General features: G+C 45.9%; 1 protein-coding gene across 1 annotated transcript in view; it reads right to left on the reverse strand.

Annotated features, from left to right (window-relative positions):
• The window catches only part of LOC124594580 (gastrin/cholecystokinin type B receptor-like), a 641947-nt gene that overhangs the window by 57679 nt on the left and 570836 nt on the right, over window positions 1-13432 (reverse strand). The gene's annotated exons all lie outside the window — the stretch shown is intronic.

Genomic DNA, 13432 nt, shown 5'->3' on the forward strand with positions numbered 1-13432 from the left:
GCGGGGTCGGCTTTGTTATGACGGATTTGGCAGAGGGTGGCTGGATGCCGTTCCTGCTGCCAACCCCGAACCGCCCGGGACGGATGTAGTGTACCCCAGCCGTCTGCGACTAGTGTAAGTCATGAAATAGTGCGAACGTTTTCAGATGTCTGTGAGTCGTGTAACTGAGGCGGAACTTGGGGACCCGCCCGGTATTCACCTAGCGGTATGTGGAAAACCGCCTAAAAACCACATCCCGGCTGGCCGGCATACCTGCCTTCGTCGTTATTCCGCCGGGGAGATTCGATCCGGGGCCGGCGCGCCTACCCGAGTCCTGGAGGCAGCGCATTAGCGCTCTCGACTACCCTGGCGGATCTTTTAAAAGCAAATTTATTATAACGAAAATTCTTTTACTTGTTAGCACTAGTATCTTTCAAGAGCAGCGTTTTCGATGTAAGCACCGCAATGACCGCATCCAATCTTGTCCTGAACCGATCGCACGCACTCTTGAAAGCAGCGCTGTCCGTATTCGCGAATGCTGCTTCGATAGCTGTGTGTAGAGATTGGACTTCAGGTGCCTTCTTGGTTTCGACTACGTTCCAAACATAGTAGTCGAGGGTGCCGGAGCTCCTTTCACCAGAAGGTGTCAACGTTATCTGAGAGCTTGTTTTGGACTAAATGGCTCGTACGAGGCGGTGCACCGTCCTGTTGAACGACTTATTGTCTCCCTGAGGCCACAGTTACCATCCACGGTTTCGCGACATTCGCCAGAACTTGCTGATAAACTTTTTTTGTGGCAGTATGCCCCTTTTCAAAGGAATGGGCGGCATGATATCACCCTCAATGGACACAACATCTAGGACGTGAACTCCAGGCTTCTCCGAAGCATTATGCATGGCCCCAATATCGTAAACATTTGATCTCGAGTACCTGAAGAATCGAACTACTTCAGTGGGCGAACGCCCAGTGCGAAGCTTTCTATAATCGCGGCTCTTCCGTTATGCTCCGCACTTGAGCGTAACATCTCGCCCATTTTGAGGTTCTCGATGTTTACTGGTTTCCTGCGGCTTTCAAGAGCACCAACCGCGACCTCCGTCTGAATTACGATACGGCGGAAAATTAAGAGCCGCACCCTGTACATGCACCAACATGTCGGTAAGCGACTAGTCTGGCATTCATATCTTTCCCACAAGCGTGTGTTATATGCGGGAAAACTATGGCTACGCTGCTACAAAATGCATCCTAACACGACAAACGCGCTGTTATTCTTAGCTGCCGAAGGATAAACACCGTTAGACATCCATCTAGGAATTATCAATATGTGTGGGGCAGCATGTTTGTCGAAAATCACCGCTGCGGTATGGTGCGCCAAGATCCGTCTTGGTCGCGATTCGACGCGAGACGCCGGTCGATCTGGCAGGCCAGTCTCAACCATTATGGGCTAAATGAAATGGGAGATACTCGAGCACCCACTCAGTAGCCCTGATCTCTCCCCAAGTGATTATCATGCCTTCTGCTCCTCAAAAAAGGCCTTGAAGGGTTGACGATTCCTGTCGGACGAGGATATTCAGCAGGCACTTACAGACTTCCTCACGCAACAGCACTCAGTGTTTTACCAAAGGGTATATTCAACCTGGTACGTCGATGGGATGATTGCCTCAATGTTGACGCGACTTTGGCTGACTGGCATATTGATTCTGCCCTATTTGGCCATCGAATAGAAACTTTTTGATCGCCCATTATACAACACCAGTACCACATTATGATCTACCTATACTACCTGATCAAAAGTATATGGATACCCCATTGTAACACAGAGTTAACCACAGGATGTCAGGGGAGGTGAACGCTGTCTTGTCATTACAGAAGCGTCCGCCTCGATAGCTGAATGGTCAGCGTGCCGGACTGCCGTCCTAAGGTGCCCGGGTTCGATGGTTCGATTCCCGGCTGGGTCGGGCATTTTCTACGCTCAGGGAGTGGGTGTTGTGTTGTCATCATCATCATTTCATCCGCATCCGCCGCGCAGGTCGCGGTGGTTTAAAAGTCGCTCGAATTCAGCAGAAGGAATGATTAGTGAGTTTCAAAGTGCTACCGTCTGTTCAGCTAGCACAATAACTGTGCTTATGGAGTTGGAAGGAATAATGCGCAATAGTCGATCAACTCTTCATGAGTCATAAATTTCTGTAGCCAGTCTAAGCGACGCTTGATGTGGATTGGGTTTCGCAAACATTACCTGTGATAGTGTGTAGAGCGAAAACTAATGTATGAAGGAGGTGGTGATTATTTCTACGGAGCATCTACGGAAAGAAGTAGAAGGACAGTGAAACTACCACCAAGCGCTACATGGTTAGACGTCCACGACTTTTCAAAGACCGTGGGGTTCGGAGGCTTGTCTAGTTCGTAAATTAGGATAGATGGTGATGTGTGGCATCTATGCCGCAAGTGTACAATGCTGGCGCAGGCAAAAGTGTTTCGGAGCACACTGTTCATCGTACATTGCTGAACACCGAGCTGCGCAGCAGATCACCCCTATGTTACCATTGCAGTGGGCACGAGACCATCAGGATTCGACAGTCGATTAATGGAAACATATCACCTCTTTGGGTGAAAGACATTTTTTCTGCACTAAATCGATGGTCGCCCCCACAAACGCCGTCATACAGGTGAACGGCGGCTCGAAACGTGCACGGACGGACGCAGGCTGGTGGGAGCAGTATTACACTACTGGAGACATTCTCCTGCACTTGGATGGGACGTGTGGAGCTAATCGAAAACATGCTGACATCTGCGAATCACTTTCATCCCTTCACGCTTGATCTACTCTCCGAAGGCAATGCCATCATTCAGCTGTATAATTGTCTGTGTCTCTGAGCCAGAAACGTGCTACTATTGTTTGAGAAGCATTATAGTAAAGTCACGCTGATGTCTCGGTGACCAAACTTGCGTGATGTAAATTTTATGGAACCCATGTGGGTCGATAACGTGCACCGTCACCGAGTACGCAAATCAGCAGACCCGTGCATAGACATCTAATCCCACATACGTCCACAACTCTACCAACAAGCATGTCGGATTCCTTATGCGTAGAGTCAGTGATATATTCCGTTCCAAAGAGGGACAAACAAGCCATTAAGCAAGCGGTCACAAAGTTTTGGTTCACCATTATATGTATATGGTCAGTTCACCCATTCCCGGAATCTAGAATTTCCACCAATTTTGTCTGTAATCGACGTAGATACTGACACGATATCGGTCCCAGGGAGTCGAAGACTTTCGGGAATGTTTCAATACAAATGTTATAAATTAAACTTAAAGCCATGCGCGAGACAAGCGACTATTATTAGAATTATGAGTAGTTCTCCATTGAGACTGACAGGGCCGCAGACCAGACTGTGAATGTTTGTTTCACATACATCTTGAAATGCCATATTCACCTGCAGTAATCGCTTCTGGATATCTGATGACGAACGAGTCACGAAACGCGTCATATGAGCATTAAATTCATTCCTTTCTTGGTGTCTGACTTTTACCAATGCGCCCCAATCAGCGCGAATGCAGAACTGCTGATTGTTTTATTTTCAACCTTCACGTCAGATTATTAATGACAAAAGAAATATTTTTTTCCTTGTGATATAATTACAAATTAAAAATTTGCGTATCTTTTCCTATATTGTAACTTGAGACAATATATATTGCCAAATTTCATGACTGTATATCAACGAGAAGTACCCCATATGTTTAGATGAATGATTTTCCGAGTGTCAGAATATGTAACATACATGGACGTTCAAAAATGGTTCCAATGGCTCTGAGCACTATGCGACTTAACTTCTGAGGTCATCAGTCGCCTAGAACTTAGAACTAATTAAACCTAAGGACATCACACACATCCATGCCCGAGGCAGGATTCGAACCTGTGACCATAGCGGTCGCTCGGTTCCAGACTGTAGCGCCTAGAACCGCACGGCCACTCCGGCCGGCTACATGGACGTACCTTCGGTCACATTGACTTAGGAGGTAACTCTTATTGCACCGAGAAGAGGCAACAGACTTTCGTTCGTGATAAAAATTTCAGGTTCGTTTATCTTTACGTGCCCAAGACGATGAGACGGACGAACAAACAGTAAGATAAGAAATGAGAAAAAAAAAAATTCTGTGATATACACTACTCGCCATTAAAATTGCTACACCACGAAGATGACGTGCTACAGAGGCCAAATTTACCGACAGGAAGAAGATGCTTTGATATGCAAATGATTAGCTTTTCAGAGCATTCACACTAGGTGGGTGCCGGTGGCGACACCTACAAGTTTCCAACCGATTTCTCACAGACAAAACAGCAGTTGACCGGCGTTGCCTGGTGAAACGTTGTTGTGATGCCTCATGTAAGGAGGAGAAATGCGTACCATCACGTTTCCGACTTCGATAAAGGTCGGGTTGTAGCCTATCGCGATTGCTGTTTATCGTACCGCGACATTGCTGCTCGCGTTGGTCGAGATCCAATAACTGCTAGCAGAATGTGGAATCGGTCGGTTCAGGAGGGTAATACGGAACGCCATGCTGGATCCCAACGGCCTCGTATCACTAGCAGTCCAGATGACAGGCATCTTATCCGCATGGCTGCAACGGATCGTGCGGCGACGTCTCGATCCCAGAGTCAACAGATGGGGACGTTTGCAAGACAACAACCATCAGCACGAACAGTTCGATGACGTTTGCAGCAGCATGGACTATCAACTAAGTGACCATGGCTGCGCTTATCCTTGACGCTGCATCACAGAAGCGCCTGCGATGGTGTACTCAACGACGAACCTGGGTGCAAGAATGGCAAAACGTCATATTTTCGGATGAATCCAAGTTTTGTTTACTGCATCATGTTGGTCGCATCCTTGTTTGGCGACATCGCTGTGGACGCACATTGGAAGCGTGTATTCGTCATCGCCATACTGGCGTATCACCCGGCGTGAGGGTATGCGGTGCCATTGGTTACACGTCTCGGTCACCTCTTGTTCGCATTGACGGCACTTTGAACAGTGGACTTTACATTTCAGATGTCTTACGACCCGTGGCTCTACCCTTCATTCGATCCCTGCGAAACCTTACATTTCATCAGAATAATGCACGACCGCATGTTGCAGGTTCTGTATGGGCTCTTCTGGATACAGAAAATGATCGACTGCTGCTCTGGCCTGCACATTCTCCAGATCTCTCGCCAAGTGAAAACGTTTGGTCAGTGGTGACCGTGACCGAGCAACTGGCTCGTCACAATATGCCAGTCACCACTCTTGATGAACTGTGATATCGTGTTGAAGGTGCATGGGCAGCTGTACATGTACGCATCATCCAAGCTCTGTTTGACTCAATCCCAGGCGTATCAAGGCCGTTATTACGGCCAGAGGTGGTTGTTCTGGGCACTGATTTCTCAGAATCGATGCACCCAAATTGCGTGAAATTGTAATCAGATGTCAGTTATAGTGTAATATATTTGTCCAATGAATACCCGTTTTTCATCTGCATTTCTTCTTGGTGTAGCAATTTTAATGGCCAGTAGTGTAGATACAAATTTACAGTTTTCGAACTTTTTCCTCCGGTTGTACTCTGAAACCTTCCTTTCTGCCAAATATCATGATTCTAGGCCAACAGGAACTATCCCAAAGGTTTCGATGAATGACTTTGCACGTATTAAAATATTTGACATAAAGGATCGTATCTTTTGATTGACATGACGTAGAAGCTTCAACTTTTTACATAGCCAAGGAGCGATATATCTCATTATGTGATGGAAACCTGATACGTCGAACCGTTCCCAAGAAAAATGGTTTTTAACAGTCGGACAAACGAACAGACAGATGGACAACGAATCGATACTATAAGTCGTAAAAGTGTGCCAATAGCAAACTACGAGGCTCGTTCCGGAAGTAATGGTTCAAATGGCTCTGAGCACTATGGGAATTAACATCTGAGGTCATCAGTCCCCTAGAACTTAGAACTACTTGAACCTAACTAACCCAAGAACATCACATACATTCATGCCCGAGGCAGGACTCGAACCTGCGACCGTAGCAGTCGCGCGGTTCCAAACTGAAGCGCCTAGAACCGCTCGGGCCACAGCGGCCGGCCCCGAAAGGAATGCCTCCAATATTTGTTGATGGAAACTACAGGATCTACATAAATCACAAAAGAACAGTTCAACAGAGCAATATTTCAGCTACGTTCCGTTCATATCGATTGTGGCCCGGAACCCTAAAAATATTAGATTTTAAGAACTTATACTTTACTACTTCTTGATGCCTAAACGTATAAAATGGCGCTGCGAGATGAACCCAAGGGCACAGATTAAGCGCTGTTGTTGCGGCTCCACGCGTCAACATTGCAATGTCGCTGGCCACAGTCACGAGCTGTGGTCGGGTGCGCCGGGTAAAGACCAGGCAGCAGCTTTTCAGCCAGCTCTAAATTACGCGCTGAGCTGGGCATAGATTGCGCATCAGTGAAAAATAATTATTCGTCGGAGGCAAGGACGACAATGTTTAGTAGAGACAGAACACACGCACGGATCGGGGAAGGAAATCACCAGTAGGCTTTGAAAGGAAATGTCTCGGCAATTGCCTTAAGGCCTGGTCCTCATTCAAAACGGTCTAAAATACGATTTTACTGCATTTTTTGCAAGGTACGTGTGTCTATAATGTCAGGACGAAAAGGTTTTTTAATCCATGCGTTATACGAGTTTCTACAGCCCACTGTTCGAAGCAGTGTCACGGCCGCCGTCGGACCTCCTCGGGCGGAGAAGTCCGGTTCAAATAGAAAACATGCCGATCCGTGATGCACTTATGATTTATATTGTAGTATGCATGCAAAAATATTCGCCGAAAAAGCCGTCGAACAACGTGTGTAGGCTGGCGAACGCAGCATATCCAGCTGAGCCAGACCCGTTTTTCTCGCCAAAAAGAACGAGGAAATTGCTTGACAGGAACAATTCGAGTTAGTGGGAGGTCTGGTATACGGTCCTTGAATTGCAGACTAAACTTAAGTAACGAAAACACTTTTTTTGTCAAACTTTGGTCAAAATATGTCAAAACATAATTTTTGGTCCGCTATATAGGAGAAGCCATTTTGAATTTTGAAAATCTAACTTCAGATTTGTGTTCAGAGACATCAACATATATAATAACACTTAATTTTTAAGCAAATTGAGCTAATAGTGCATATAAACGTTTTCCCTACACTATAAACAGGGCTGCGAGGAGTAGCCGTGCGGTCTGGGGCGTCTTGCAACGGTTCGCCCGACCGCTCCCGTCGGAAGTTTGAGTCCTCCCTTCGGCATAGGTGTGTGTATGTGTTGTCCTTAGCGTAAGTTAGTTTAAGTAAGATTAAGTAGCGTGTAAGTCTACGGACCGATGACCTCAGCAGTTTGGTGCCATAGAACTTCCACCACAAATTTTCAATTTCCTTTAAGCAGCATTTTATCGAGAAATGAATTTTCAAAACAGCTTTCAGCATAAAACAAACCAGTTCAACCTAGTAACTTTTGCATTTGACCCCCACAAGTAGTAAACACTTTTCTTGGGAGCTTGTAACCTATAATATATGAAATTTGTTATTGTTACCTACAATCACGTTCAGAAAAAGACAGATCACCTTGAACGACTAGAGATAGGACGTTCATATGCACATTAGTATGTTCTGCAGAAATAATTAGCATCTAAACATGTCGACCCGCGGGTTCAAAATAAACATCGTTACCGCTGCGCAACACCACCGACCGGTAAAATATGCCTGTGGCTCTCGTTGTCACTGTAAACCGAAAATAAAGAATCGGACTTGATCAGATGTGCAGACGCCTCGTGGACGTATGCGCGAACCGTACCGTCAGATCAGAGAGATTGAAAGAGGGCGCATTATTGGCAAGAGAGAATGTACACCATGAAGGAAATTGCTGCTCGTGTGGGACGAAATTTTTCGGCAGTGCAATGGGTGTGTGGCGAATGGTTTACGGAAGGTCGTAGAACACATTGAGATGGGTCAGGTCATACCATCCAGACCACCCCCCGAAAAGATCGATACCTCACATGAATGGAATTACAGGACAGATGTGCATCCTCATCGGCTCTGGCGTAACAGTTGGACAGTGTAACACATCGTACACTATTAGGTGTGACAGGCCGTCGGAATAGATTATGTGCGCGTCGTCCACTTCTCCGTCTACCTTTGGGGAATATGCATAAACATGCTAGACAGCTATGGTATGTGGAGCTACGTCACGGGGGACAGAAATGGCATGAGTGAGTTGTTGGACTAATCTAGGTTTTCCTTGTTTGAAAATGATGACCGCAATTTGATTCGCCAGAGACAGAGGGAGTGACAACACAATGACTGCATTCGCACAACACATACAGCGTCACCTCAAGGCCTTATCGTATGGGGTGCTACTGGGTACAACCACAAATCACATTTGGTGCGTGTCCAGTGTACTGTGACATCCTGCGATCCATAGCTGTACCCGTTGTGCACAACATCCCAGACGCCATTTTTCAGCAAGATAATGCACGACCTTACGTTGCTGCACGAACACTTGCCTTATCGGTGACAGAACACCGAGACGGATATGGCCCGCCAGATCACCAAGCTTGTCGCCAATCGAAAATACGTTCGATATGGTGAAACTACAGGTGCGGCGCTGAGACCCAGTGCCAACCACTACGGATGAAATTTGAAACCGGGTGAATCTAGCATGGCTGGCTATACCACAGGACGCCAGTCGCGCCTTATACATGGTGGTCAGAAAATGTCTGAAACGCTTGTAGTGATGTTGTAGGGAAAGTTGTACTGAGACATAAATGTTAAGAAAAAAATTCGATACGTTGCGCCGTTTCCAAATTATTTAGCATTGACGTTAGGCAATCAGATCGTCGCACGCGTAAATTCAAGTTTCAGCTAACGAGACAAAGCATTCGTTGGGCAACACCGCCCCTGGCAGACTGCTTCAATGTGAGCGCGCGACGCCCCGATTGGCTAACTTCAATGCTAAATAACTCGGAAACGGTGCAACGCATCGCATTTCTTCTTAACATTTATGACTCAGTACAATATGACCTACAACAGCACGACAAGCGTTTCAGACATTTTTTGACCACCCTGTACATATCGTTGCCATCAAGCACGAAACAAGATATCAGGGCCGATAGCGGTCACTGTGCCTACTAGGCAACAGGAACCGAGGTGAATGAAATGCTAATCATTTCTGCAGAACATACTAATGTACATGTTCTGGGAATATGAACGTCCTGTCTCGAGTCGTTCAAGGTGATCTGTTTCTTCTGAACATGAGTGTATGTTTTGTAAAGCTATAAACAGTAAAAACAACCAAAAATCGAACTCAAAGTTCGAGTTAGCACGATAACGTTAAATTTTAAATCATTGCGTTTATGTATAAGCTCACATAAATTTGATGTATTACTGACTGATATTATCCATTTTTGCAATCAGGTAACTCCTGAGAGGCTACACTGCATGCAATCTGGGAACTTCAAACTCGTAGGCCCTTCCAGAATGAGATTTTCACTCTGCAGCGGAGTGTGCGCTGATATGAAACTTTCTGGCAGATCAAAACTGTGTGCCGGACCGAAACTCGAACACGGGACCTTTTCCTTCCGTGGGCAAGTGCTCTACCATCTGCGCTACCCAAGCACGACTCACGGCCTGTCGTCACTGCTTTACTTCTGCCAGTACCTCGTCTCCTACTTTCCAAACTTCACAGAAGTTCTTCTGCGATCCTTCCAGAACCGCCAATATCGGCGCACACTCCGCAGAAGAGTGAGAATTTCGTTCTGTAATCGGCCCCCAGGCTGTGCCAAGCCCTGCTTCGGCAATATCCTTTCTTCCAGGAGTGCTAGTTCTGCAGAATCGCAAGAGAGTTTCTGTGAAGTTTGGAAAGTAGGAGGCGAGGTACTGGCGGAAGTAAAGCTGTGAGGAGGGGGAGTGAGTCATGATTGGGTAGCTCAGATGGTAGAGCACTTGCCCGCGAAAGGCAAAGGTCCTGAGTTCGAGTCTCGGTCCGGCACACAGTTTTGATCTGCCAGAAAGTTTCGTAGGCCCTTCATCAAACCACAATTACGGACACCATTATTTTTTTGTACTGAAAATCTAAAATAAAATTAAAAGGATGATCAATCATAATCTCCATTCATGTCCTTTGTAAGTCTTATAATTGTCTTAAAAGCAAATATCGAAAGTTTCCCTATCATTTGCTCATGTGAACGAGAACCTGGCCTTAAGTGATTTACGAAAAAGACGCAAAAACCTACATCATAATACTTTGATGTGGATTTCGACCGCCGCCCTCACGATTTCGGATCAAGAATGTTATCGCTAAGCTACCCCTCTCATTAAAAGTATTTCGCAATGGACTGATGGTTCTGTTGTTGAGATATTTGACGGTTCACAAAAATGTCAGGAAATTTGAAACCATCACCCATTCGGAACATCTAGTTCCGTCCATGTCGCTCGCTAGAAGCTGGGACTTTGCAACTGGTGCGTCCTTAGTGACATTTCTGGTCATACCTCCACTTTATATTTAGCCGGGGTAGCTATTTATGTGGACTAGAGCCCGAGCCGTGTTGGACAGAGAACTCTGAAACTCCACTGGGACAGGCCATTTGTCACCTGAGATACGAGGAACTCGCGCGCGAGAAAACCAGTCTGGCTAATGGCGTAGTAAATTAAGTTGTACTTATTTGTTTTGCATTTTACAAAAAATGATAACGGATTACGAACACTGAAGGAAAATTCCAACTCAAGAAAATTAATCTCTATGTAACTGAAATAAATCACACGAAGTTCAAATGGCTCTGAGCACTATGCGACTTAACTTCAGAGGTCATCAGTCGCCTACAACTTAGAACTAATTAAACCTAACTAACCTAAGGACATCACACACATCCATGCCCGAGGCAGGATTCGAACCTGCGACCGAAGCGGTCACGCGGCTCCAGACTGAAGCGCCTACAACCGCACGGCCACAAAGGGCGGCTCACACGAAGTGACGCGGCTTAAAAAGGAGAAGAGTGTACTGAAGCATGGCACCGTAAAAGACTCCAAGCACACATAATCGGTACGCATACAACAGCATGCTTACCTAATATGTTCCAAAATGCCGAGGATCAAAATGGCTATTTCCAGTGCTCATACGCCGTTCTCTATTGGTGATATAATGGTATGGTCAAGAGTTTTGGATAGCTTTAGTGCCACTGTCCTACAATACAGGAGGACTAATACGCATTTCCTTCTCCTTAAGCCAAAGGAGTAAATCAGTGGATTCTTTTTGCTTTTAATATAGTCGACAGTAGGCTTGATGAAACTTATGGAGGCACCATTAGTACGTGGGCTTACATGGAAAGTAAGCGTTCCCGGACACATGTCCACATAACATATTTTCTTTCTTTGTGTGTGAGGAATGTTTCCTGATAGTTTGGCCGTGCCTTTTTGTACCACCCTGTATAAGTATGGCAACATTTTTGGAGACATTTTTAAAGGTTCTGACGAAGGTAGAAAGTGATCCACTTTTTAGCAAGCGTCTTTTACATAAATGGGAACCCGTTCATATTTTTTTGTTCTGAGATGGGAGCATTTCCGCTGGTTGAAACAATGCTGCAGACATAAAATTACGCGCGGACACTGTCGTGGCTGTAGTTCTACACTGGAGCTCTAGTGTAGCAGGTAGTCGGAACGAAGCTACAGCCTAGATGAAGTGGGGGATTTACAACAAATTCGAACCAAGGGAGTGTCTCCACGCTGCAGACCTGACTTACTACTAATGCGTGTCACAGATTGAGAGCGATGATATTAGTAAATCACTAAATGGCATTCATGACTTTTGGCTTCGTGAATAAATGTGTCCCGCTGTGCAAGACTATCCTCCTATTCCTAAACATAATTCCGCTTTCAATTTCAGCGACTAAAACCAATATAAATACTTAATAAGAGACGACAGTGACCTGTCCAGTAACAGGCGAAGGGTAAGGCACACAAGCGTGAGTTGCCATCATACGATGCGAGTCTGCTTAGGTTCGTGTAGTTTACTTTATTCCGCGAGGAACAATTCTGCTGCGAGAGTCTTGTACCCTGTCTGCGTCGACGATGAGCCACCAGGAAATGAGACGCTCATGCCACTGGATCGATCCCCATTGTCCAGGTGCTACAAATAATTTGGAGTGGAATGAACACGTAAACGGCGCCGCTGGGAGGTTCAACGACACATTGTAGCAATTTCCGAGGAATCGATAGTGAACGTGTCCTAAAGTGATGGCGGCTTATGAGTTAGACGCAACCATGGTGGCTACAATCGCGCATACTGCGCCGTAGATTGAATAACAGGGTAGTTAAAATTTCGCTACTCGATAGGGCCCGGCGAGAAAAACGAGTGAGTGAAGGACAAAAAGCTTTGCGGTAACATCTGTAGAGACATTCGGAAGAGAAATAACGAGTAAACCAATCAAACAAATACATTTTAACATTCGCATGAGAGGGTAACATCTGATAATTGCGTACCTCGTCTACGTTCCAGGTTGCAAATGTTGCTCAAAGTGACAACCATTTGCATCCACTACAGTCTAGAACGCTCTACTGCTGCCCGACATATGTCAGGTGGGATGTTGGCTACCTCTCCCGCTATGTGTTAGTGTCCCCCTGACAAATCCTGTGCTCCAGGCAACCTCCACAACCAGCAAACTCAAGGGCTAAAATATAGTGATCTTTTTGGTCACACGGCTTGGAACGATTGGCCAATGGATCGGTTTCCTCCAAATGTGTTTCGGAATAACCGGGTGACCTCACGAGCAGTGTCAGGCGTAGCTCCATAGTGCGTCAAAACAGCGGAGTCTAAGGTTTCTCTCTGCCATAGAGAGAGAGACCACAGGTTGGTGAAACGGATCACAGTAACATGTACAGTTCACGCTGCATATCCTTGGTTTTTGGTATCCGAGTTTCGTACCAGTACGGCAAGTAATTACACTAACACTACTGACAACACAAATCCTGCAGCGCACAATCTGAAATCATTCCTATAAAGTTGGGTACCCATCTGGTAAATCGTCTACGCTGGATGAAGTAGGGAAAGCTTAATTACAATTACCCAGTAGAGCAACGCCATCGGGTGCCACTGCGTATGCGACTTCTCTTTCTACGGATATACGGCACTCAGAAAGTATGCTATTACAAAAGGGTGGTTTCAGTGCCTACGGTACTGACCTTCCTTCAAGAAATTCCACAAGCCATATTTCAACGAGGCAATATCCGGCCGTCCCGACGCCATATTGCAACAAAACAATTTACGACCACATGTGGGCAGGAACGTGGTAGGCTTCGCTGCCCTGCACATTCATCTGACTTGTAACTCAAAGAAAGTATCTCAAATAAGTCTTGTAGAAAACATGATCATGACGATCCTCCAACGACAAAT

The sequence above is a fragment of the Schistocerca americana genome, chromosome 2 (assembly GCF_021461395.2).
Source record: "Schistocerca americana isolate TAMUIC-IGC-003095 chromosome 2, iqSchAmer2.1, whole genome shotgun sequence".
Lineage (NCBI taxonomy): Eukaryota > Metazoa > Arthropoda > Insecta > Orthoptera > Acrididae > Schistocerca > Schistocerca americana.